We start from the raw sequence: 21,252 nt of genomic DNA, 5'->3' as shown, positions 1-21,252 counted from the left end.
GCAATTTGTTGTTGCATCGTGTGCCAGCAGTCTTCGATAGTGTGTTACGAGCTTAGCGCGATAAGTTTGCAGACAGCATTTAGGCGACGTTTTATTAGTAACGGCCCCATGCAACGATTGCACAACAGTAAAGGACATGAGTCAATGTACAGTTGTGCATCGTGGGAGGTCTCACACCGTCGTCCGAGCCCGGATAGCTCAGTCGGTAGAGCATTAGGCTTTTAACCTAAGGGTCCAGGGTTCAAGTCCCTGTCCGGGCGGAAATTTTAAAACTTTGGTAGCGATTCGTCTGGTAGCGGTGGAAACGCTACGGAAAATAATGCAGCTACGCCGTTTTCTGACACCACAGTGCTTCAAACGGTAGCATTTGCATGTGTCGGGACAACGCCGCGCTACCGGCAGTCGTGGCCGAGTGGTTAAGGCGTCTGACTCGAAATCAGATTCCCTATGGGAGCGTAGGTTCGAATCCTACCGGCTGCGTGCGATTTTGCGTAAAGAGAGGACCAAAAATTTTCGCACACATGTGACATGCGTGGGCGAATGCGGGTGCAAACCAGTGACGCCATTCTCAACAAGACGAAAGTTTCCGTTTAAGAATACTGAGTTTCGCGACGACCGCTGCTTACTGTGGCCATCGGTTCACCTCGCACTGACGCTGGGACTGCAGAAAGCCGTCGCTGAGATCGTGAGTACACAGATGTGCTCGAAAGTGTTGGACAGAGCGAACATTCAATTCTTTTTAAGAATCGCAATTGAATCATTCGAGTGCGGCGAAGGCAGTGGTGCAGCGTTTCTTTTCTTAAGATCTCGCAGCTGCTTGGAGGTATGTCCATCGTTTTAAGACGACAGAAAACTAGCGTCAGCGGTGCGTCAGTGGGAAGTCGGTGAAGTCGCCATTGGAGCCATAAGCCAGTAATTACAACATGCGAATCACTCGCTCACCACGCAGCTGTACGATAATGCTCGTGCGTGGGCCCGCATAGCTGAGTCGGTAGAGCGTTAGGTTTTCAACCAAAGGGTCCTGGGTTCAAGTCCCTGTCTGGGCGAAATTAATACACTTTCGTAACGGCTAATGGAAACCCTACAGGAAAGAGTGAGGCCACGCCGCTTTCTGCCATCAGATTGCTTCTAAAGATGGCGGTTTCACTTGTCGGGAGTCGCTTCTGCCACCGGCAGTCGTGGCCGAGTGGTTAAGGCGTCTGACTTGAAATCAGATTCCCTCTGGGAGCGTAGGTTCGAGTCCTGCCGACTGCGAAAATTTTCTCTCTCTCAAAAGATGGACGTTCAGGTGCATCCTAGCAGTTGCGTCACTACTAAACACATGGGTCACCAGTTATTTGATCCAGGGCGCAGCGTTACAGTCGCGCCCAGAAGCCGCAGCTCATCTCCTCGTCTCACAGCCGCCCACCGGGTGTTAGTACAAGTGTCGCCTCACTGGGCAGTGCAGATGTGTCCTTTTTAGCTTGCAGACGATGACGTGTAGCAATTTACGAGCTAACGCAAGTCGAATGTTTTACCGTGTGTATCTGCTAGATACTGCCTCTCATACGGTGGAGAGGCTCACTCCTTCTTGTGTCTCGTTCTCTGCACACGAGTTGCCCCTGACATCGACATAGCACGGGTTTTCTAGCGTCAGCGCGGCGTCACGTGAAGTCAGCGAAGTGAATATTACACGAGTCGAGTCGACATGTTTGCTTGTTACGATGATGGAAGCAGAAGAAATGTGTGTGGGACTTCACTGCATCGGCTGCTCGCCTTTCAGCGTCCCTGTGTCTTATCAGACGAAGGTGACTGTGAAATTGGCAACGAGGCAGAGCTGAACGAACACATGCAAACAGCAACGTTCAATGTCAGCCGAAATAGCTCAGTTGGGAGAGCGTTAGACTGAAGATCTAAAGGTCCCTGGTTCGATCCCGGGTTTCGGCAGGTATTCGTTTTGATGCGACGCCAATGGAATTGCTCTGCGTTGGTGATAATGCAACTACAGCTGACAACAAAAATGACTCTCTGCTGTAGCAGTTCTGGTTGTCTAGTGCATGCCATAAGAGGAACTCACTAGAAAACTAACTCCCTTTGAAGGAAAAGAATCAAAAAAGCCCTACCGACTGCGTTCCTTTTTCTGTGTCAGGTGGTGAAGAACGTCTTCAACGGAACCGCGAAATGAGCGAAAACGTGGGAAACATTGCATTCGAAATGCTTGCGAATTTTCCAATTGCCCAGTGAGTGTCGACAAAACACGTCAATTCTCTGCTCCAACGTATGAGACGTAACAACTGGTGCAATTTGTTGTTGCATCGTGTGCCAGCAGTCTTCGATAGTGTGTTACGAGCTTAGCGCGATAAGTTTGCAGACAGCATTTAGGCGACGTTTTATTAGTAACGGCCCCATGCAACGATTGCACAACAGTAAAGGACATGAGTCAATGTACAGTTGTGCATCGTGGGAGGTCTCACACCGTCGTCCGAGCCCGGATAGCTCAGTCGGTAGAGCATTAGGCTTTTAACCTAAGGGTCCAGGGTTCAAGTCCCTGTCCGGGCGGAAATTTTAAAACTTTGGTAGCGATTCGTCTGGTAGCGGTGGAAACGCTACGGAAAATAATGCAGCTACGCCGTTTTCTGACACCACAGTGCTTCAAACGGTAGCATTTGCATGTGTCGGGACAACGCCGCGCTACCGGCAGTCGTGGCCGAGTGGTTAAGGCGTCTGACTCGAAATCAGATTCCCTATGGGAGCGTAGGTTCGAATCCTACCGGCTGCGTGCGATTTTGCGTAAAGAGAGGACCAAAAATTTTCGCACACATGTGACATGCGTGGGCGAATGCGGGTGCAAACCAGTGACGCCATTCTCAACAAGACGAAAGTTTCCGTTTAAGAATACTGAGTTTCGCGACGACCGCTGCTTACTGTGGCCATCGGTTCACCTCGCACTGACGCTGGGACTGCAGAAAGCCGTCGCTGAGATCGTGAGTACACAGATGTGCTCGAAAGTGTTGGACAGAGCGAACATTCAATTCTTTTTAAGAATCGCAATTGAATCATTCGAGTGCGGCGAAGGCAGTGGTGCAGCGTTTCTTTTCTTAAGATCTCGCAGCTGCTTGGAGGTATGTCCATCGTTTTAAGACGACAGAAAACTAGCGTCAGCGGTGCGTCAGTGGGAAGTCGGTGAAGTCGCCATTGGAGCCATAAGCCAGTAATTACAACATGCGAATCACTCGCTCACCACGCAGCTGTACGATAATGCTCGTGCGTGGGCCCGCATAGCTGAGTCGGTAGAGCGTTAGGTTTTCAACCAAAGGGTCCTGGGTTCAAGTCCCTGTCTGGGCGAAAATTAATACACTTTCGTAACGGCTAATGGAAACCCTACAGGAAAGAGTGAGGCCACGCCGCTTTCTGCCATCAGATTGCTTCTAAAGATGGCCGTTTCACTTGTCGGGAGTCGCTTCTGCCACCGGCAGTCGTGGCCGAGTGGTTAAGGCGTCTGACTTGAAATCAGATTCCCTCTGGGAGCGTAGGTTCGAGTCCTGCCGACTGCGAAAATTTTCTCTCTCTCAAAAGATGGACGTTCAGGTGCATCCTAGCAGTTGCGTCACTACTAAACACATGGGTCACCAGTTATTTGATCCAGGGCGCAGCGTTACAGTCGCGCCCAGAAGCCGCAGCTCATCTCCTCGTCTCACAGCCGCCCACCGGGTGTTAGTACAAGTGTCGCCTCACTGGGCAGTGCAGATGTGTCCTTTTTAGCTTGCAGACGATGACGTGTAGCAATTTACGAGCTAACGCAAGTCGAATGTTTTACCGTGTGTATCTGCTAGATACTGCCTCTCATACGGTGGAGAGGCTCACTCCTTCTTGTGTCTCGTTCTCTGCACACGAGTTGCCCCTGACATCGACATAGCACGGGTTTTCTAGCGTCAGCGCGGCGTCACGTGAAGTCAGCGAAGTGAATATTACACGAGTCGAGTCGACATGTTTGCTTGTTACGATGATGGAAGCAGAAGAAATGTGTGTGGGACTTCACTGCATCGGCTGCTCGCCTTTCAGCGTCCCTGTGTCTTATCAGACGAAGGTGACTGTGAAATTGGCAACGAGGCAGAGCTGAACGAACACATGCAAACAGCAACGTTCAATGTCAGCCGAAATAGCTCAGTTGGGAGAGCGTTAGACTGAAGATCTAAAGGTCCCTGGTTCGATCCCGGGTTTCGGCAGGTATTCGTTTTGATGCGACGCCAATGGAATTGCTCTGCGTTGGTGATAATGCAACTACAGCTGACAACAAAAATGACTCTCTGCTGTAGCAGTTCTGGTTGTCTAGTGCATGCCATAAGAGGAACTCACTAGAAAACTAACTCCCTTTGAAGGAAAAGAATCAAAAAAGCCCTACCGACTGCGTTCCTTTTTCTGTGTCAGGTGGTGAAGAACGTCTTCAACGGAACCGCGAAATGAGCGAAAACGTGGGAAACATTGCATTCGAAATGCTTGCGAATTTTCCAATTGCCCAGTGAGTGTCGACAAAACACGTCAATTCTCTGCTCCAACGTATGAGACGTAACAACTGGTGCAATTTGTTGTTGCATCGTGTGCCAGCAGTCTTCGATAGTGTGTTACGAGCTTAGCGCGATAAGTTTGCAGACAGCATTTAGGCGACGTTTTATTAGTAACGGCCCCATGCAACGATTGCACAACAGTAAAGGACATGAGTCAATGTACAGTTGTGCATCGTGGGAGGTCTCACACCGTCGTCCGAGCCCGGATAGCTCAGTCGGTAGAGCATTAGGCTTTTAACCTAAGGGTCCAGGGTTCAAGTCCCTGTCCGGGCGGAAATTTTAAAACTTTGGTAGCGATTCGTCTGGTAGCGGTGGAAACGCTACGGAAAATAATGCAGCTACGCCGTTTTCTGACACCACAGTGCTTCAAACGGTAGCATTTGCATGTGTCGGGACAACGCCGCGCTACCGGCAGTCGTGGCCGAGTGGTTAAGGCGTCTGACTCGAAATCAGATTCCCTATGGGAGCGTAGGTTCGAATCCTACCGGCTGCGTGCGATTTTGCGTAAAGAGAGGACCAAAAATTTTCGCACACATGTGACATGCGTGGGCGAATGCGGGTGCAAACCAGTGACGCCATTCTCAACAAGACGAAAGTTTCCGTTTAAGAATACTGAGTTTCGCGACGACCGCTGCTTACTGTGGCCATCGGTTCACCTCGCACTGGACGCTGGGACTGCAGAAAGCCGTCGCTGAGATCGTGAGTACACAGATGTGCTCGAAAGTGTTGGACAGAGCGAACATTCAATTCTTTTTAAGAATCGCAATTGAATCATTCGAGTGCGGCGAAGGCAGTGGTGCAGCGTTTCTTTTCTTAAGATCTCGCAGCTGCTTGGAGGTATGTCCATCGTTTTAAGACGACAGAAAACTAGCGTCAGCGGTGCGTCAGTGGGAAGTCGGTGAAGTCGCCATTGGAGCCATAAGCCAGTAATTACAACATGCGAATCACTCGCTCACCACGCAGCTGTACGATAATGCTCGTGCGTGGGCCCGCATAGCTGAGTCGGTAGAGCGTTAGGTTTTCAACCAAAGGGTCCTGGGTTCAAGTCCCTGTCTGGGCGAAAATTAATACACTTTCGTAACGGCTAATGGAAACCCTACAGGAAAGAGTGAGGCCACGCCGCTTTCTGCCATCAGATTGCTTCTAAAGATGGCCGTTTCACTTGTCGGGAGTCGCTTCTGCCACCGGCAGTCGTGGCCGAGTGGTTAAGGCGTCTGACTTGAAATCAGATTCCCTCTGGGAGCGTAGGTTCGAGTCCTGCCGACTGCGAAAATTTTCTCTCTCTCAAAAGATGGACGTTCAGGTGCATCCTAGCAGTTGCGTCACTACTAAACACATGGGTCACCAGTTATTTGATCCAGGGCGCAGCGTTACAGTCGCGCCCAGAAGCCGCAGCTCATCTCCTCGTCTCACAGCCGCCCACCGGGTGTTAGTACAAGTGTCGCCTCACTGGGCAGTGCAGATGTGTCCTTTTTAGCTTGCAGACGATGACGTGTAGCAATTTACGAGCTAACGCAAGTCGAATGTTTTACCGTGTGTATCTGCTAGATACTGCCTCTCATACGGTGGAGAGGCTCACTCCTTCTTGTGTCTCGTTCTCTGCACACGAGTTGCCCCTGACATCGACATAGCACGGGTTTTCTAGCGTCAGCGCGGCGTCACGTGAAGTCAGCGAAGTGAATATTACACGAGTCGAGTCGACATGTTTGCTTGTTACGATGATGGAAGCAGAAGAAATGTGTGTGGGACTTCACTGCATCGGCTGCTCGCCTTTCAGCGTCCCTGTGTCTTATCAGACGAAGGTGACTGTGAAATTGGCAACGAGGCAGAGCTGAACGAACACATGCAAACAGCAACGTTCAATGTCAGCCGAAATAGCTCAGTTGGGAGAGCGTTAGACTGAAGATCTAAAGGTCCCTGGTTCGATCCCGGGTTTCGGCAGGTATTCGTTTTGATGCGACGCCAATGGAATTGCTCTGCGTTGGTGATAATGCAACTACAGCTGACAACAAAAATGACTCTCTGCTGTAGCAGTTCTGGTTGTCTAGTGCATGCCATAAGAGGAACTCACTAGAAAACTAACTCCCTTTGAAGGAAAAGAATCAAAAAAGCCCTACCGACTGCGTTCCTTTTTCTGTGTCAGGTGGTGAAGAACGTCTTCAACGGAACCGCGAAATGAGCGAAAACGTGGGAAACATTGCATTCGAAATGCTTGCGAATTTTCCAATTGCCCAGTGAGTGTCGACAAAACACGTCAATTCTCTGCTCCAACGTATGAGACGTAACAACTGGTGCAATTTGTTGTTGCATCGTGTGCCAGCAGTCTTCGATAGTGTGTTACGAGCTTAGCGCGATAAGTTTGCAGACAGCATTTAGGCGACGTTTTATTAGTAACGGCCCCATGCAACGATTGCACAACAGTAAAGGACATGAGTCAATGTACAGTTGTGCATCGTGGGAGGTCTCACACCGTCGTCCGAGCCCGGATAGCTCAGTCGGTAGAGCATTAGGCTTTTAACCTAAGGGTCCAGGGTTCAAGTCCCTGTCCGGGCGGAAATTTTAAAACTTTGGTAGCGATTCGTCTGGTAGCGGTGGAAACGCTACGGAAAATAATGCAGCTACGCCGTTTTCTGACACCACAGTGCTTCAAACGGTAGCATTTGCATGTGTCGGGACAACGCCGCGCTACCGGCAGTCGTGGCCGAGTGGTTAAGGCGTCTGACTCGAAATCAGATTCCCTATGGGAGCGTAGGTTCGAATCCTACCGGCTGCGTGCGATTTTGCGTAAAGAGAGGACCAAAAATTTTCGCACACATGTGACATGCGTGGGCGAATGCGGGTGCAAACCAGTGACGCCATTCTCAACAAGACGAAAGTTTCCGTTTAAGAATACTGAGTTTCGCGACGACCGCTGCTTACTGTGGCCATCGGTTCACCTCGCACTGACGCTGGGACTGCAGAAAGCCGTCGCTGAGATCGTGAGTACACAGATGTGCTCGAAAAGTGTTGGACAGAGCGAACATTCAATTCTTTTTAAGAATCGCAATTGAATCATTCGAGTGCGGCGAAGGCAGTGGTGCAGCGTTTCTTTTCTTAAGATCTCGCAGCTGCTTGGAGGTATGTCCATCGTTTTAAGACGACAGAAAACTAGCGTCAGCGGTGCGTCAGTGGGAAGTCGGTGAAGTCGCCATTGGAGCCATAAGCCAGTAATTACAACATGCGAATCACTCGCTCACCACGCAGCTGTACGATAATGCTCGTGCGTGGGCCCGCATAGCTGAGTCGGTAGAGCGTTAGGTTTTCAACCAAAGGGTCCTGGGTTCAAGTCCCTGTCTGGGCGAAAATTAATACACTTTCGTAACGGCTAATGGAAACCCTACAGGAAAGAGTGAGGCCACGCCGCTTTCTGCCATCAGATTGCTTCTAAAGATGGCCGTTTCACTTGTCGGGAGTCGCTTCTGCCACCGGCAGTCGTGGCCGAGTGGTTAAGGCGTCTGACTTGAAATCAGATTCCCTCTGGGAGCGTAGGTTCGAGTCCTGCCGACTGCGAAAATTTTCTCTCTCTCAAAAGATGGACGTTCAGGTGCATCCTAGCAAGTTGCGTCACTACTAAACACATGGGTCACCAGTTATTTGATCCAGGGCGCAGCGTTACAGTCGCGCCCAGAAGCCGCAGCTCATCTCCTCGTCTCACAGCCGCCCACCGGGTGTTAGTACAAGTGTCGCCTCACTGGGCAGTGCAGATGTGTCCTTTTTAGCTTGCAGACGATGACGTGTAGCAATTTACGAGCTAACGCAAGTCGAATGTTTTACCGTGTGTATCTGCTAGATACTGCCTCTCATACGGTGGAGAGGCTCACTCCTTCTTGTGTCTCGTTCTCTGCACACGAGTTGCCCCTGACATCGACATAGCACGGGTTTTCTAGCGTCAGCGCGGCGTCACGTGAAGTCAGCGAAGTGAATATTACACGAGTCGAGTCGACATGTTTGCTTGTTACGATGATGGAAGCAGAAGAAATGTGTGTGGGACTTCACTGCATCGGCTGCTCGCCTTTCAGCGTCCCTGTGTCTTATCAGACGAAGGTGACTGTGAAATTGGCAACGAGGCAGAGCTGAACGAACACATGCAAACAGCAACGTTCAATGTCAGCCGAAATAGCTCAGTTGGGAGAGCGTTAGACTGAAGATCTAAAGGTCCCTGGTTCGATCCCGGGTTTCGGCAGGTATTCGTTTTGATGCGACGCCAATGGAATTGCTCTGCGTTGGTGATAATGCAACTACAGCTGACAACAAAAATGACTCTCTGCTGTAGCAGTTCTGGTTGTCTAGTGCATGCCATAAGAGGAACTCACTAGAAAACTAACTCCCTTTGAAGGAAAAGAATCAAAAAAGCCCTACCGACTGCGTTCCTTTTTCTGTGTCAGGTGGTGAAGAACGTCTTCAACGGAACCGCGAAATGAGCGAAAACGTGGGAAACATTGCATTCGAAATGCTTGCGAATTTTCCAATTGCCCAGTGAGTGTCGACAAAACACGTCAATTCTCTGCTCCAACGTATGAGACGTAACAACTGGTGCAATTTGTTGTTGCATCGTGTGCCAGCAGTCTTCGATAGTGTGTTACGAGCTTAGCGCGATAAGTTTGCAGACAGCATTTAGGCGACGTTTTATTAGTAACGGCCCCATGCAACGATTGCACAACAGTAAAGGACATGAGTCAATGTACAGTTGTGCATCGTGGGAGGTCTCACACCGTCGTCCGAGCCCGGATAGCTCAGTCGGTAGAGCATTAGGCTTTTAACCTAAGGGTCCAGGGTTCAAGTCCCTGTCCGGGCGGAAATTTTAAAACTTTGGTAGCGATTCGTCTGGTAGCGGTGGAAACGCTACGGAAAATAATGCAGCTACGCCGTTTTCTGACACCACAGTGCTTCAAACGGTAGCATTTGCATGTGTCGGGACAACGCCGCGCTACCGGCAGTCGTGGCCGAGTGGTTAAGGCGTCTGACTCGAAATCAGATTCCCTATGGGAGCGTAGGTTCGAATCCTACCGGCTGCGTGCGATTTTGCGTAAAGAGAGGACCAAAAATTTTCGCACACATGTGACATGCGTGGGCGAATGCGGGTGCAAACCAGTGACGCCATTCTCAACAAGACGAAAGTTTCCGTTTAAGAATACTGAGTTTCGCGACGACCGCTGCTTACTGTGGCCATCGGTTCACCTCGCACTGACGCTGGGACTGCAGAAAGCCGTCGCTGAGATCGTGAGTACACAGATGTGCTCGAAAGTGTTGGACAGAGCGAACATTCAATTCTTTTTAAGAATCGCAATTGAATCATTCGAGTGCGGCGAAGGCAGTGGTGCAGCGTTTCTTTTCTTAAGATCTCGCAGCTGCTTGGAGGTATGTCCATCGTTTTAAGACGACAGAAAACTAGCGTCAGCGGTGCGTCAGTGGGAAGTCGGTGAAGTCGCCATTGGAGCCATAAGCCAGTAATTACAACATGCGAATCACTCGCTCACCACGCAGCTGTACGATAATGCTCGTGCGTGGGCCCGCATAGCTGAGTCGGTAGAGCGTTAGGTTTTCAACCAAAGGGTCCTGGGTTCAAGTCCCTGTCTGGGCGAAAATTAATACACTTTCGTAACGGCTAATGGAAACCCTACAGGAAAGAGTGAGGCCACGCCGCTTTCTGCCATCAGATTGCTTCTAAAGATGGCGGTTTCACTTGTCGGGAGTCGCTTCTGCCACCGGCAGTCGTGGCCGAGTGGTTAAGGCGTCTGACTTGAAATCAGATTCCCTCTGGGAGCGTAGGTTCGAGTCCTGCCGACTGCGAAAATTTTCTCTCTCTCAAAAGATGGACGTTCAGGTGCATCCTAGCAGTTGCGTCACTACTAAACACATGGGTCACCAGTTATTTGATCCAGGGCGCAGCGTTACAGTCGCGCCCAGAAGCCGCAGCTCATCTCCTCGTCTCACAGCCGCCCACCGGGTGTTAGTACAAGTGTCGCCTCACTGGGCAGTGCAGATGTGTCCTTTTTAGCTTGCAGACGATGACGTGTAGCAATTTACGAGCTAACGCAAGTCGAATGTTTTACCGTGTGTATCTGCTAGATACTGCCTCTCATACGGTGGAGAGGCTCACTCCTTCTTGTGTCTCGTTCTCTGCACACGAGTTGCCCCTGACATCGACATAGCACGGGTTTTCTAGCGTCAGCGCGGCGTCACGTGAAGTCAGCGAAGTGAATATTACACGAGTCGAGTCGACATGTTTGCTTGTTACGATGATGGAAGCAGAAGAAATGTGTGTGGGACTTCACTGCATCGGCTGCTCGCCTTTCAGCGTCCCTGTGTCTTATCAGACGAAGGTGACTGTGAAATTGGCAACGAGGCAGAGCTGAACGAACACATGCAAACAGCAACGTTCAATGTCAGCCGAAATAGCTCAGTTGGGAGAGCGTTAGACTGAAGATCTAAAGGTCCCTGGTTCGATCCCGGGTTTCGGCAGGTATTCGTTTTGATGCGACGCCAATGGAATTGCTCTGCGTTGGTGATAATGCAACTACAGCTGACAACAAAAATGACTCTCTGCTGTAGCAGTTCTGGTTGTCTAGTGCATGCCATAAGAGGAACTCACTAGAAAACTAACTCCCTTTGAAGGAAAAGAATCAAAAAAGCCCTACCGACTGCGTTCCTTTTTCTGTGTCAGGTGGTGAAGAACGTCTTCAACGGAACCGCGAAATGAGCGAAAACGTGGGAAACATTGCATTCGAAATGCTTGCGAATTTTCCAATTGCCCAGTGAGTGTCGACAAAACACGTCAATTCTCTGCTCCAACGTATGAGACGTAACAACTGGTGCAATTTGTTGTTGCATCGTGTGCCAGCAGTCTTCGATAGTGTGTTACGAGCTTAGCGCGATAAGTTTGCAGACAGCATTTAGGCGACGTTTTATTAGTAACGGCCCCATGCAACGATTGCACAACAGTAAAGGACATGAGTCAATGTACAGTTGTGCATCGTGGGAGGTCTCACACCGTCGTCCGAGCCCGATAGCTCAGTCGGTAGAGCATTAGGCTTTTAACCTAAGGGTCCAGGGTTCAAGTCCCTGTCCGGGCGGAAATTTTAAAACTTTGGTAGCGATTCGTCTGGTAGCGGTGGAAACGCTACGGAAAATAATGCAGCTACGCCGTTTTCTGACACCACAGTGCTTCAAACGGTAGCATTTGCATGTGTCGGGACAACGCCGCGCTACCGGCAGTCGTGGCCGAGTGGTTAAGGCGTCTGACTCGAAATCAGATTCCCTATGGGAGCGTAGGTTCGAATCCTACCGGCTGCGTGCGATTTTGCGTAAAGAGAGGACCAAAAATTTTCGCACACATGTGACATGCGTGGGCGAATGCGGGTGCAAACCAGTGACGCCATTCTCAACAAGACGAAAGTTTCCGTTTAAGAATACTGAGTTTCGCGACGACCGCTGCTTACTGTGGCCATCGGTTCACCTCGCACTGACGCTGGGACTGCAGAAAGCCGTCGCTGAGATCGTGAGTACACAGATGTGCTCGAAAGTGTTGGACAGAGCGAACATTCAATTCTTTTTAAGAATCGCAATTGAATCATTCGAGTGCGGCGAAGGCAGTGGTGCAGCGTTTCTTTTCTTAAGATCTCGCAGCTGCTTGGAGGTATGTCCATCGTTTTAAGACGACAGAAAACTAGCGTCAGCGGTGCGTCAGTGGGAAGTCGGTGAAGTCGCCATTGGAGCCATAAGCCAGTAATTACAACATGCGAATCACTCGCTCACCACGCAGCTGTACGATAATGCTCGTGCGTGGGCCCGCATAGCTGAGTCGGTAGAGCGTTAGGTTTTCAACCAAAGGGTCCTGGGTTCAAGTCCCTGTCTGGGCGAAAATTAATACACTTTCGTAACGGCTAATGGAAACCCTACAGGAAAGAGTGAGGCCACGCCGCTTTCTGCCATCAGATTGCTTCTAAAGATGGCGGTTTCACTTGTCGGGAGTCGCTTCTGCCACCGGCAGTCGTGGCCGAGTGGTTAAGGCGTCTGACTTGAAATCAGATTCCCTCTGGGAGCGTAGGTTCGAGTCCTGCCGACTGCGAAAATTTTCTCTCTCTCAAAAGATGGACGTTCAGGTGCATCCTAGCAGTTGCGTCACTACTAAACACATGGGTCACCAGTTATTTGATCCAGGGCGCAGCGTTACAGTCGCGCCCAGAAGCCGCAGCTCATCTCCTCGTCTCACAGCCGCCCACCGGGTGTTAGTACAAGTGTCGCCTCACTGGGCAGTGCAGATGTGTCCTTTTTAGCTTGCAGACGATGACGTGTAGCAATTTACGAGCTAACGCAAGTCGAATGTTTTACCGTGTGTATCTGCTAGATACTGCCTCTCATACGGTGGAGAGGCTCACTCCTTCTTGTGTCTCGTTCTCTGCACACGAGTTGCCCCTGACATCGACATAGCACGGGTTTTCTAGCGTCAGCGCGGCGTCACGTGAAGTCAGCGAAGTGAATATTACACGAGTCGAGTCGACATGTTTGCTTGTTACGATGATGGAAGCAGAAGAAATGTGTGTGGGACTTCACTGCATCGGCTGCTCGCCTTTCAGCGTCCCTGTGTCTTATCAGACGAAGGTGACTGTGAAATTGGCAACGAGGCAGAGCTGAACGAACACATGCAAACAGCAACGTTCAATGTCAGCCGAAATAGCTCAGTTGGGAGAGCGTTAGACTGAAGATCTAAAGGTCCCTGGTTCGATCCCGGGTTTCGGCAGGTATTCGTTTTGATGCGACGCCAATGGAATTGCTCTGCGTTGGTGATAATGCAACTACAGCTGACAACAAAAATGACTCTCTGCTGTAGCAGTTCTGGTTGTCTAGTGCATGCCATAAGAGGAACTCACTAGAAAACTAACTCCCTTTGAAGGAAAAGAATCAAAAAAGCCCTACCGACTGCGTTCCTTTTTCTGTGTCAGGTGGTGAAGAACGTCTTCAACGGAACCGCGAAATGAGCGAAAACGTGGGAAACATTGCATTCGAAATGCTTGCGAATTTTCCAATTGCCCAGTGAGTGTCGACAAAACACGTCAATTCTCTGCTCCAACGTATGAGACGTAACAACTGGTGCAATTTGTTGTTGCATCGTGTGCCAGCAGTCTTCGATAGTGTGTTACGAGCTTAGCGCGATAAGTTTGCAGACAGCATTTAGGCGACGTTTTATTAGTAACGGCCCCATGCAACGATTGCACAACAGTAAAGGACATGAGTCAATGTACAGTTGTGCATCGTGGGAGGTCTCACACCGTCGTCCGAGCCCGGATAGCTCAGTCGGTAGAGCATTAGGCTTTTAACCTAAGGGTCCAGGGTTCAAGTCCCTGTCCGGGCGGAAATTTTAAAACTTTGGTAGCGATTCGTCTGGTAGCGGTGGAAACGCTACGGAAAATAATGCAGCTACGCCGTTTTCTGACACCACAGTGCTTCAAACGGTAGCATTTGCATGTGTCGGGACAACGCCGCGCTACCGGCAGTCGTGGCCGAGTGGTTAAGGCGTCTGACTCGAAATCAGATTCCCTATGGGAGCGTAGGTTCGAATCCTACCGGCTGCGTGCGATTTTGCGTAAAGAGAGGACCAAAAATTTTCGCACACATGTGACATGCGTGGGCGAATGCGGGTGCAAACCAGTGACGCCATTCTCAACAAGACGAAAGTTTCCGTTTAAGAATACTGAGTTTCGCGACGACCGCTGCTTACTGTGGCCATCGGTTCACCTCGCACTGACGCTGGGACTGCAGAAAGCCGTCGCTGAGATCGTGAGTACACAGATGTGCTCGAAAGTGTTGGACAGAGCGAACATTCAATTCTTTTTAAGAATCGCAATTGAATCATTCGAGTGCGGCGAAGGCAGTGGTGCAGCGTTTCTTTTCTTAAGATCTCGCAGCTGCTTGGAGGTATGTCCATCGTTTTAAGACGACAGAAAACTAGCGTCAGCGGTGCGTCAGTGGGAAGTCGGTGAAGTCGCCATTGGAGCCATAAGCCAGTAATTACAACATGCGAATCACTCGCTCACCACGCAGCTGTACGATAATGCTCGTGCGTGGGCCCGCATAGCTGAGTCGGTAGAGCGTTAGGTTTTCAACCAAAGGGTCCTGGGTTCAAGTCCCTGTCTGGGCGAAAATTAATACACTTTCGTAACGGCTAATGGAAACCCTACAGGAAAGAGTGAGGCCACGCCGCTTTCTGCCATCAGATTGCTTCTAAAGATGGCCGTTTCACTTGTCGGGAGTCGCTTCTGCCACCGGCAGTCGTGGCCGAGTGGTTAAGGCGTCTGACTTGAAATCAGATTCCCTCTGGGAGCGTAGGTTCGAGTCCTGCCGACTGCGAAAATTTTCTCTCTCTCAAAAGATGGACGTTCAGGTGCATCCTAGCAGTTGCGTCACTACTAAACACATGGGTCACCAGTTATTTGATCCAGGGCGCAGCGTTACAGTCGCGCCCAGAAGCCGCAGCTCATCTCCTCGTCTCACAGCCGCCCACCGGGTGTTAGTACAAGTGTCGCCTCACTGGGCAGTGCAGATGTGTCCTTTTTAGCTTGCAGACGATGACGTGTAGCAATTTACGAGCTAACGCAAGTCGAATGTTTTACCGTGTGTATCTGCTAGATACTGCCTCTCATACGGTGGAGAGGCTCACTCCTTCTTGTGTCTCGTTCTCTGCACACGAGTTGCCCCTGACATCGACATAGCACGGGTTTCTAGCGTCAGCGCGGCGTCACGTGAAGTCAGCGAAGTGAATATTACACGAGTCGAGTCGACATGTTTGCTTGTTACGATGATGGAAGCAGAAGAAATGTGTGTGGGACTTCACTGCATCGGCTGCTCGCCTTTCAGCGTCCCTGTGTCTTATCAGACGAAGGTGACTGTGAAATTGGCAACGAGGCAGAGCTGAACGAACACATGCAAACAGCAACGTTCAATGTCAGCCGAAATAGCTCAGTTGGGAGAGCGTTAGACTGAAGATCTAAAGGTCCCTGGTTCGATCCCGGGTTTCGGCAGGTATTCGTTTTGATGCGACGCCAATGGAATTGCTCTGCGTTGGTGATAATGCAACTACAGCTGACAACAAAAATGACTCTCTGCTGTAGCAGTTCTGGTTGTCTAGTGCATGCCATAAGAGGAACTCACTAGAAAACTAACTCCCTTTGAAGGAAAAGAATCAAAAAAGCCCTACCGACTGCGTTCCTTTTTCTGTGTCAGGTGGTGAAGAACGTCTTCAACGGAACCGCGAAATGAGCGAAAACGTGGGAAACATTGCATTCGAAATGCTTGCGAATTTTCCAATTGCCCAGTGAGTGTCGACAAAACACGTCAATTCTCTGCTCCAACGTATGAGACGTAACAACTGGTGCAATTTGTTGTTGCATCGTGTGCCAGCAGTCTTCGATAGTGTGTTACGAGCTTAGCGCGATAAGTTTGCAGACAGCATTTAGGCGACGTTTTATTAGTAACGGCCCCATGCAACGATTGCACAACAGTAAAGGACATGAGTCAATGTACAGTTGTGCATCGTGGGAGGTCTCACACCGTCGTCCGAGCCCGGATAGCTCAGTCGGTAGAGCATTAGGCTTTTAACCTAAGGGTCCAGGGTTCAAGTCCCTGTCCGGGCGGAAATTTTAAAACTTTGGTAGCGATTCGTCTGGTAGCGGTGGAAACGCTACGGAAAATAATGCAGCTACGCCGTTTTCTGACACCACAGTGCTTCAAACGGTAGCATTTGCATGTGTCGGGACAACGCCGCGCTACCGGCAGTCGTGGCCGAGTGGTTAAGGCGTCTGACTCGAAATCAGATTCCCTATGGGAGCGTAGGTTCGAATCCTACCGGCTGCGTGCGATTTTGCGTAAAGAGAGGAGCAAAAATTTTCGCACACATGTGACATGCGTGGGCGAATGCGGGTGCAAACCAGTGACGCCATTCTCAACAAGACGAAAGTTTCCGTTTAAGACTACTGAGTTTCGCGACGACCGCTGCTTACTGTGGCCATCGGTTCACCTCGCACTGACGCTGGGACTGCAGAAAGCCGTCGCTGAGATCGTGAGTACACAGATGTGCTCGAAAGTGTTGGACAGAGCGAACATTCAATTCTTTTTAAGAATCGCAATTGAATCATTCGAGTGCGGCGAAGGCAGTGGTGCAGCGTTTCTTTTCTTAAGATCTCGCAGCTGCTTGGAGGTATGTCCATCGTTTTAAGACGACAGAAAACTAGCGTCAGCGGTGCGTCAGTGGGAAGTCGGTGAAGTCGCCATTGGAGCCATAAGCCAGTAATTACAACATGCGAATCACTCGCTCACCACGCAGCTGTACGATAATGCTCGTGCGTGGGCCCGCATAGCTGAGTCGGTAGAGCGTTAGGTTTTCAACCAAAGGGTCCTGGGTTCAAGTCCCTGTCTGGGCGAAAATTAATACACTTTCGTAACGGCTAATGGAAACCCTACAGGAAAGAGTGAGGCCACGCCGCTTTCTGCCATCAGATTGCTTCTAAAGATGGCCGTTTCACTTGTCGGGAGTCGCTTCTGCCACCGGCAGTCGTGGCCGAGTGGTTAAGGCGTCTGACTTGAAATCAGATTCCCTCTGGGAGCGTAGGTTCGAGTCCTGCCGACTGCGAAAATTTTCTCTCTCTCAAAAGATGGACGTTCAGGTGCATCCTAGCAGTTGCGTCACTACTAAACACATGGGTCACCAGTTATTTGATCCAGGGCGCAGCGTTACAGTCGCGCCCAGAAGCCGCAGCTCATCTCCTCGTCTCACAGCCGCCCACCGGGTGTTAGTACAAGTGTCGCCTCACTGGGCAGTGCAGATGTGTCCTTTTTAGCTTGCAGACGATGACGTGTAGCAATTTACGAGCTAACGCAAGTCGAATGTTTTACCGTGTGTATCTGCTAGATACTGCCTCTCATACGGTGGAGAGGCTCACTCCTTCTTGTGTCTCGTTCTCTGCACACGAGTTGCCCCTGACATCGACATAGCACGGGTTTTCTAGCGTCAGCGCGGCGTCACGTGAAGTCAGCGAAGTGAATATTACACGAGTCGAGTCGACATGTTTGCTTGTTACGATGATGGAAGCAGAAGAAATGTGTGTGGGACTTCACTGCATCGGCTGCTCGCCTTTCAGCGTCCCTGTGTCTTATCAGACGAAGGTGACTGTGAAATTGGCAACGAGGCAGAGCTGAACGAACACATGCAAACAGCAACGTTCAATGTCAGCCGAAATAGCTCAGTTGGGAGAGCGTTAGACTGAAGATCTAAAGGTCCCTGGTTCGATCCCGGGTTTCGGCAGGTATTCGTTTTGATGCGACGCCAATGGAATTGCTCTGCGTTGGTGATAATGCAACTACAGCTGACAACAAAAATGACTCTCTGCTGTAGCAGTTCTGGTTGTCTAGTGCATGCCATAAGAGGAACTCACTAGAAAACTAACTCCCTTTGAAGGAAAAGAATCAAAAAAGCCCTACCGACTGCGTTCCTTTTTCTGTGTCAGGTGGTGAAGAACGTCTTCAACGGAACCGCGAAATGAGCGAAACGTGGGAAACATTGCATTCGAAATGCTTGCGAATTTTCCAATTGCCCAGTGAGTGTCGACAAAACACGTCAATTCTCTGCTCCAACGTATGAGACGTAACAACTGGTGCAATTTGTTGTTGCATCGTGTGCCAGCAGTCTTCGATAGTGTGTTACGAGCTTAGCGCGATAAGTTTGCAGACAGCATTTAGGCGACGTTTTATTAGTAACGGCCCCATGCAACGATTGCACAACAGTAAAGGACATGAGTCAATGTACAGTTGTGCATCGTGGGAGGTCTCACACCGTCGTCCGAGCCCGGATAGCTCAGTCGGTAGAGCATTAGGCTTTTAACCTAAGGGTCCAGGGTTCAAGTCCCTGTCCGGGCGGAAATTTTAAAACTTTGGTAGCGATTCGTCTGGTAGCGGTGGAAACGCTACGGAAAATAATGCAGCTACGCCGTTTTCTGACACCACAGTGCTTCAAACGGTAGCATTTGCATGTGTCGGGACAACGCCGCGCTACCGGCAGTCGTGGCCGAGTGGTTAAGGCGTCTGACTCGAAATCAGATTCCCTATGGGAGCGTAGGTTCGAATCCTACCGGCTGCGTGCGATTTTGCGTAAAGAGAGGAGCAAAAATTTTCGCACACATGTGTGGACATGCGTGGGCGAATGCGGGTGCAAACCAGTGACGCCATTCTCAACAAGACGAAAGTTTCCGTTTAAGAATACTGAGTTTCGCGACGACCGCTGCTTACTGTGGCCATCGGTTCACCTCGCACTGACGCTGGGACTGCAGAAAGCCGTCGCTGAGATCGTGAGTACACAGATGTGCTCGAAAGTGTTGGACAGAGCGAACATTCAATTCTTTTTAAGAATCGCAATTGAATCATTCGAGTGCGGCGAAGGCAGTGGTGCAGCGTTTCTTTTCTTAAGATCTCGCAGCTGCTTGGAGGTATGTCCATCGTTTTAAGACGACAGAAAACTAGCGTCAGCGGTGCGTCAGTGGGAAGTCGGTGAAGTCGCCATTGGAGCCATAAGCCAGTAATTACAACATGCGAATCACTCGCTCACCACGCAGCTGTACGATAATGCTCGTGCGTGGGCCCGCATAGCTGAGTCGGTAGAGCGTTAGGTTTTCAACCAAAGGGTCCTGGGTTCAAGTCCCTGTCTGGGCGAAAATTAATACACTTTCGTAACGGCTAATGGAAACCCTACAGGAAAGAGTGAGGCCACGCCGCTTTCTGCCATCAGATTGCTTCTAAAGATGGCGGTTTCACTTGTCGGGAGTCGCTTCTGCCACCGGCAGTCGTGGCCGAGTGGTTAAGGCGTCTGACTTGAAATCAGATTCCCTCTGGGAGCGTAGGTTCGAGTCCTGCCGACTGCGAAAATTTTCTCTCTCTCAAAAGATGGACGTTCAGGTGCATCCTAGCAGTTGCGTCACTACTAAACACATGGGTCACCAGTTATTTGATCCAGGGCGCAGCGTTACAGTCGCGCCCAGAAGCCGCAGCTCATCTCCTCGTCTCACAGCCGCCCACCGGGTGTTAGTACAAGTGTCGCCTCACTGGGCAGTGCAGATGTGTCCTTTTTAGCTTGCAGACGATGACGTGTAGCAATTTACGAGCTAACGCAAGTCGAATGTTTTACCGTGTGTATCTGCTAGATACTGCCTCTCATACGGTGGAGAGGCTCACTCCTTCTTGTGTCTCGTTCTCTGCACACGAGTTGCCCCTGACATCGACATAGCACCGGGTTTTCTAGCGTCAGCGCGGCGTCACGTGAAGTCAGCGAAGTGAATATTACACGAGTCGAGTCGACATGTTTGCTTGTTACGATGATGGAAGCAGAAGAAATGTGTGTGGGACTTCACTGCATCGGCTGCTCGCCTTTCAGCGTCCCTGTGTCTTATCAGACGAAGGTGACTGTGAAATTGGCAACGAGGCAGAGCTGAACGAACACATGCAAACAGCAACGTTCAATGTCAGCCGAAATAGCTCAGTTGGGAGAGCGTTAGACTGAAGATCTAAAGGTCCCTGGTTCGATCCCGGGTTTCGGCAGGTATTCGTTTTGATGCGACGCCAATGGAATTGCTCTGCGTTGGTGATAATGCAACTACAGCTGACAACAAAAATGACTCTCTGCTGTAGCAGTTCTGGTTGTCTAGTGCATGCCATAAGAGGAACTCACTAGAAAACTAACTCCCTTTGAAGGAAAAGAATCAAAAAAGCCCTACCGACTGCGTTCCTTTTTCTGTGTCAGGTGGTGAAGAACGTCTTCAACGGAACCGCGAAATGAGCGAAAACGTGGGAAACATTGCATTCGAAATGCTTGCGAATTTTCCAATTGCCCAGTGAGTGTCGACAAAACACGTCAATTCTCTGCTCCAACGTATGAGACGTAACAACTGGTGCAATTTGTTGTTGCATCGTGTGCCAGCAGTCTTCGATAGTGTGTTACGAGCTTAGCGCGATAAGTTTGCAGACAGCATTTAGGCGACGTTTTATTAGTAAACGGCCCCATGCAACGATTGCACAACAGTAAAGGACATGAGTCAATGTACAGTTGTGCATCGTGGGAGGTCTCACACCGTCGTCCGAGCCCGGATAGCTCAGTCGGTAGAGCATTAGGCTTTTAACCTAAGGGTCCAGGGTTCAAGTCCCTGTCCGGGCGGAAATTTTAAAACTTTGGTAGCGATTCGTCTGGTAGCGGTGGAAACGCTACGGAAAATAATGCAGCTACGCCGTTTTCTGACACCACAGTGCTTCAAACGGTAGCATTTGCATGTGTCGGGACAACGCCGCGCTACCGGCAGTCGTGGCCGAGTGGTTAAGGCGTCTGACTCGAAATCAGATTCCCTGTGGGAGCGTAGGTTCGAATCCTACCGGCTGCGTGCGATTTTGCGTAAAGAGAGGAGCAAAAATTTTCGCACACATGTGACATGCGTGGGCGAATGCGGGTGCAAACCAGTGACGCCATTCTCAACAAGACGAAAGTTTCCGTTTAAGAATACTGAGTTTCGCGACGACCGCTGCTTACTGTGGCCATCGGTTCACCTCGCACTGACGCTGGGACTGCAGAAAGCCGTCGCTGAGATCGTGAGTACACAGATGTGCTCGAAAGTGTTGGACAGAGCGAACATTCAATTCT

At 50.3% G+C, this 21,252-nt stretch overlaps 38 non-coding genes across 38 annotated transcripts; all 38 read left to right on the top strand.

The window, feature by feature from the left end:
• Window positions 1–187: 187 nt before the first annotated feature.
• Trnak-uuu lies at window positions 188–260 on the top strand. The gene has a single exon. It is a non-coding gene; the product is annotated as a tRNA-Lys (tRNA).
• Window positions 261–398: 138 nt separating this feature from the next.
• Trnas-cga lies at window positions 399–480 on the top strand. The gene has a single exon. It is a non-coding gene; the product is annotated as a tRNA-Ser (tRNA).
• A 692-nt stretch (window positions 481–1,172) lies between these two features.
• On the top strand, window positions 1,173–1,254 carry Trnas-uga. The gene has a single exon. It is a non-coding gene; the product is annotated as a tRNA-Ser (tRNA).
• Window positions 1,255–1,853: 599 nt separating this feature from the next.
• Window positions 1,854–1,926, top strand: Trnaf-gaa. Its single transcript has one exon. It is a non-coding gene; the product is annotated as a tRNA-Phe (tRNA).
• A 539-nt stretch (window positions 1,927–2,465) lies between these two features.
• Window positions 2,466–2,538, top strand: Trnak-uuu. The gene has a single exon. It is a non-coding gene; the product is annotated as a tRNA-Lys (tRNA).
• Window positions 2,539–2,676: 138 nt separating this feature from the next.
• On the top strand, window positions 2,677–2,758 carry Trnas-cga. The gene has a single exon. It is a non-coding gene; the product is annotated as a tRNA-Ser (tRNA).
• Window positions 2,759–3,451: 693 nt separating this feature from the next.
• On the top strand, window positions 3,452–3,533 carry Trnas-uga. Its single transcript has one exon. It is a non-coding gene; the product is annotated as a tRNA-Ser (tRNA).
• Window positions 3,534–4,132: 599 nt separating this feature from the next.
• Trnaf-gaa lies at window positions 4,133–4,205 on the top strand. The gene has a single exon. It is a non-coding gene; the product is annotated as a tRNA-Phe (tRNA).
• Window positions 4,206–4,744: 539 nt separating this feature from the next.
• On the top strand, window positions 4,745–4,817 carry Trnak-uuu. Its single transcript has one exon. It is a non-coding gene; the product is annotated as a tRNA-Lys (tRNA).
• Window positions 4,818–4,955: 138 nt separating this feature from the next.
• On the top strand, window positions 4,956–5,037 carry Trnas-cga. The gene has a single exon. It is a non-coding gene; the product is annotated as a tRNA-Ser (tRNA).
• A 694-nt stretch (window positions 5,038–5,731) lies between these two features.
• Trnas-uga lies at window positions 5,732–5,813 on the top strand. The gene has a single exon. It is a non-coding gene; the product is annotated as a tRNA-Ser (tRNA).
• Window positions 5,814–6,412: 599 nt separating this feature from the next.
• Trnaf-gaa lies at window positions 6,413–6,485 on the top strand. The gene has a single exon. It is a non-coding gene; the product is annotated as a tRNA-Phe (tRNA).
• Window positions 6,486–7,024: 539 nt separating this feature from the next.
• Window positions 7,025–7,097, top strand: Trnak-uuu. Its single transcript has one exon. It is a non-coding gene; the product is annotated as a tRNA-Lys (tRNA).
• A 138-nt stretch (window positions 7,098–7,235) lies between these two features.
• Window positions 7,236–7,317, top strand: Trnas-cga. Its single transcript has one exon. It is a non-coding gene; the product is annotated as a tRNA-Ser (tRNA).
• A 694-nt stretch (window positions 7,318–8,011) lies between these two features.
• Window positions 8,012–8,093, top strand: Trnas-uga. The gene has a single exon. It is a non-coding gene; the product is annotated as a tRNA-Ser (tRNA).
• A 600-nt stretch (window positions 8,094–8,693) lies between these two features.
• Window positions 8,694–8,766, top strand: Trnaf-gaa. Its single transcript has one exon. It is a non-coding gene; the product is annotated as a tRNA-Phe (tRNA).
• A 539-nt stretch (window positions 8,767–9,305) lies between these two features.
• On the top strand, window positions 9,306–9,378 carry Trnak-uuu. Its single transcript has one exon. It is a non-coding gene; the product is annotated as a tRNA-Lys (tRNA).
• A 138-nt stretch (window positions 9,379–9,516) lies between these two features.
• Trnas-cga lies at window positions 9,517–9,598 on the top strand. The gene has a single exon. It is a non-coding gene; the product is annotated as a tRNA-Ser (tRNA).
• A 693-nt stretch (window positions 9,599–10,291) lies between these two features.
• Window positions 10,292–10,373, top strand: Trnas-uga. The gene has a single exon. It is a non-coding gene; the product is annotated as a tRNA-Ser (tRNA).
• A 599-nt stretch (window positions 10,374–10,972) lies between these two features.
• Window positions 10,973–11,045, top strand: Trnaf-gaa. The gene has a single exon. It is a non-coding gene; the product is annotated as a tRNA-Phe (tRNA).
• Window positions 11,046–11,583: 538 nt separating this feature from the next.
• Window positions 11,584–11,657, top strand: Trnak-uuu. The gene has a single exon. It is a non-coding gene; the product is annotated as a tRNA-Lys (tRNA).
• A 137-nt stretch (window positions 11,658–11,794) lies between these two features.
• Trnas-cga lies at window positions 11,795–11,876 on the top strand. Its single transcript has one exon. It is a non-coding gene; the product is annotated as a tRNA-Ser (tRNA).
• Window positions 11,877–12,569: 693 nt separating this feature from the next.
• On the top strand, window positions 12,570–12,651 carry Trnas-uga. The gene has a single exon. It is a non-coding gene; the product is annotated as a tRNA-Ser (tRNA).
• A 599-nt stretch (window positions 12,652–13,250) lies between these two features.
• Trnaf-gaa lies at window positions 13,251–13,323 on the top strand. The gene has a single exon. It is a non-coding gene; the product is annotated as a tRNA-Phe (tRNA).
• A 539-nt stretch (window positions 13,324–13,862) lies between these two features.
• On the top strand, window positions 13,863–13,935 carry Trnak-uuu. Its single transcript has one exon. It is a non-coding gene; the product is annotated as a tRNA-Lys (tRNA).
• A 138-nt stretch (window positions 13,936–14,073) lies between these two features.
• Window positions 14,074–14,155, top strand: Trnas-cga. The gene has a single exon. It is a non-coding gene; the product is annotated as a tRNA-Ser (tRNA).
• Window positions 14,156–14,848: 693 nt separating this feature from the next.
• On the top strand, window positions 14,849–14,930 carry Trnas-uga. The gene has a single exon. It is a non-coding gene; the product is annotated as a tRNA-Ser (tRNA).
• Window positions 14,931–15,528: 598 nt separating this feature from the next.
• Trnaf-gaa lies at window positions 15,529–15,601 on the top strand. Its single transcript has one exon. It is a non-coding gene; the product is annotated as a tRNA-Phe (tRNA).
• A 539-nt stretch (window positions 15,602–16,140) lies between these two features.
• Window positions 16,141–16,213, top strand: Trnak-uuu. The gene has a single exon. It is a non-coding gene; the product is annotated as a tRNA-Lys (tRNA).
• Window positions 16,214–16,351: 138 nt separating this feature from the next.
• Window positions 16,352–16,433, top strand: Trnas-cga. The gene has a single exon. It is a non-coding gene; the product is annotated as a tRNA-Ser (tRNA).
• A 693-nt stretch (window positions 16,434–17,126) lies between these two features.
• Window positions 17,127–17,208, top strand: Trnas-uga. Its single transcript has one exon. It is a non-coding gene; the product is annotated as a tRNA-Ser (tRNA).
• Window positions 17,209–17,807: 599 nt separating this feature from the next.
• On the top strand, window positions 17,808–17,880 carry Trnaf-gaa. The gene has a single exon. It is a non-coding gene; the product is annotated as a tRNA-Phe (tRNA).
• Window positions 17,881–18,418: 538 nt separating this feature from the next.
• Window positions 18,419–18,491, top strand: Trnak-uuu. Its single transcript has one exon. It is a non-coding gene; the product is annotated as a tRNA-Lys (tRNA).
• A 138-nt stretch (window positions 18,492–18,629) lies between these two features.
• On the top strand, window positions 18,630–18,711 carry Trnas-cga. Its single transcript has one exon. It is a non-coding gene; the product is annotated as a tRNA-Ser (tRNA).
• Window positions 18,712–19,407: 696 nt separating this feature from the next.
• Trnas-uga lies at window positions 19,408–19,489 on the top strand. The gene has a single exon. It is a non-coding gene; the product is annotated as a tRNA-Ser (tRNA).
• Window positions 19,490–20,089: 600 nt separating this feature from the next.
• Window positions 20,090–20,162, top strand: Trnaf-gaa. Its single transcript has one exon. It is a non-coding gene; the product is annotated as a tRNA-Phe (tRNA).
• Window positions 20,163–20,702: 540 nt separating this feature from the next.
• Window positions 20,703–20,775, top strand: Trnak-uuu. Its single transcript has one exon. It is a non-coding gene; the product is annotated as a tRNA-Lys (tRNA).
• A 138-nt stretch (window positions 20,776–20,913) lies between these two features.
• Window positions 20,914–20,995, top strand: Trnas-cga. Its single transcript has one exon. It is a non-coding gene; the product is annotated as a tRNA-Ser (tRNA).
• Window positions 20,996–21,252: the final 257 nt, after the last annotated feature.

This window comes from Schistocerca piceifrons, unplaced genomic scaffold (genome assembly GCF_021461385.2).
Source record: "Schistocerca piceifrons isolate TAMUIC-IGC-003096 unplaced genomic scaffold, iqSchPice1.1 HiC_scaffold_1396, whole genome shotgun sequence".
NCBI lineage: Eukaryota > Metazoa > Arthropoda > Insecta > Orthoptera > Acrididae > Schistocerca > Schistocerca piceifrons.
Note: the sequence above shows the minus strand (reverse complement) of the source record. Positions and strands in the feature narration are given on the sequence as shown.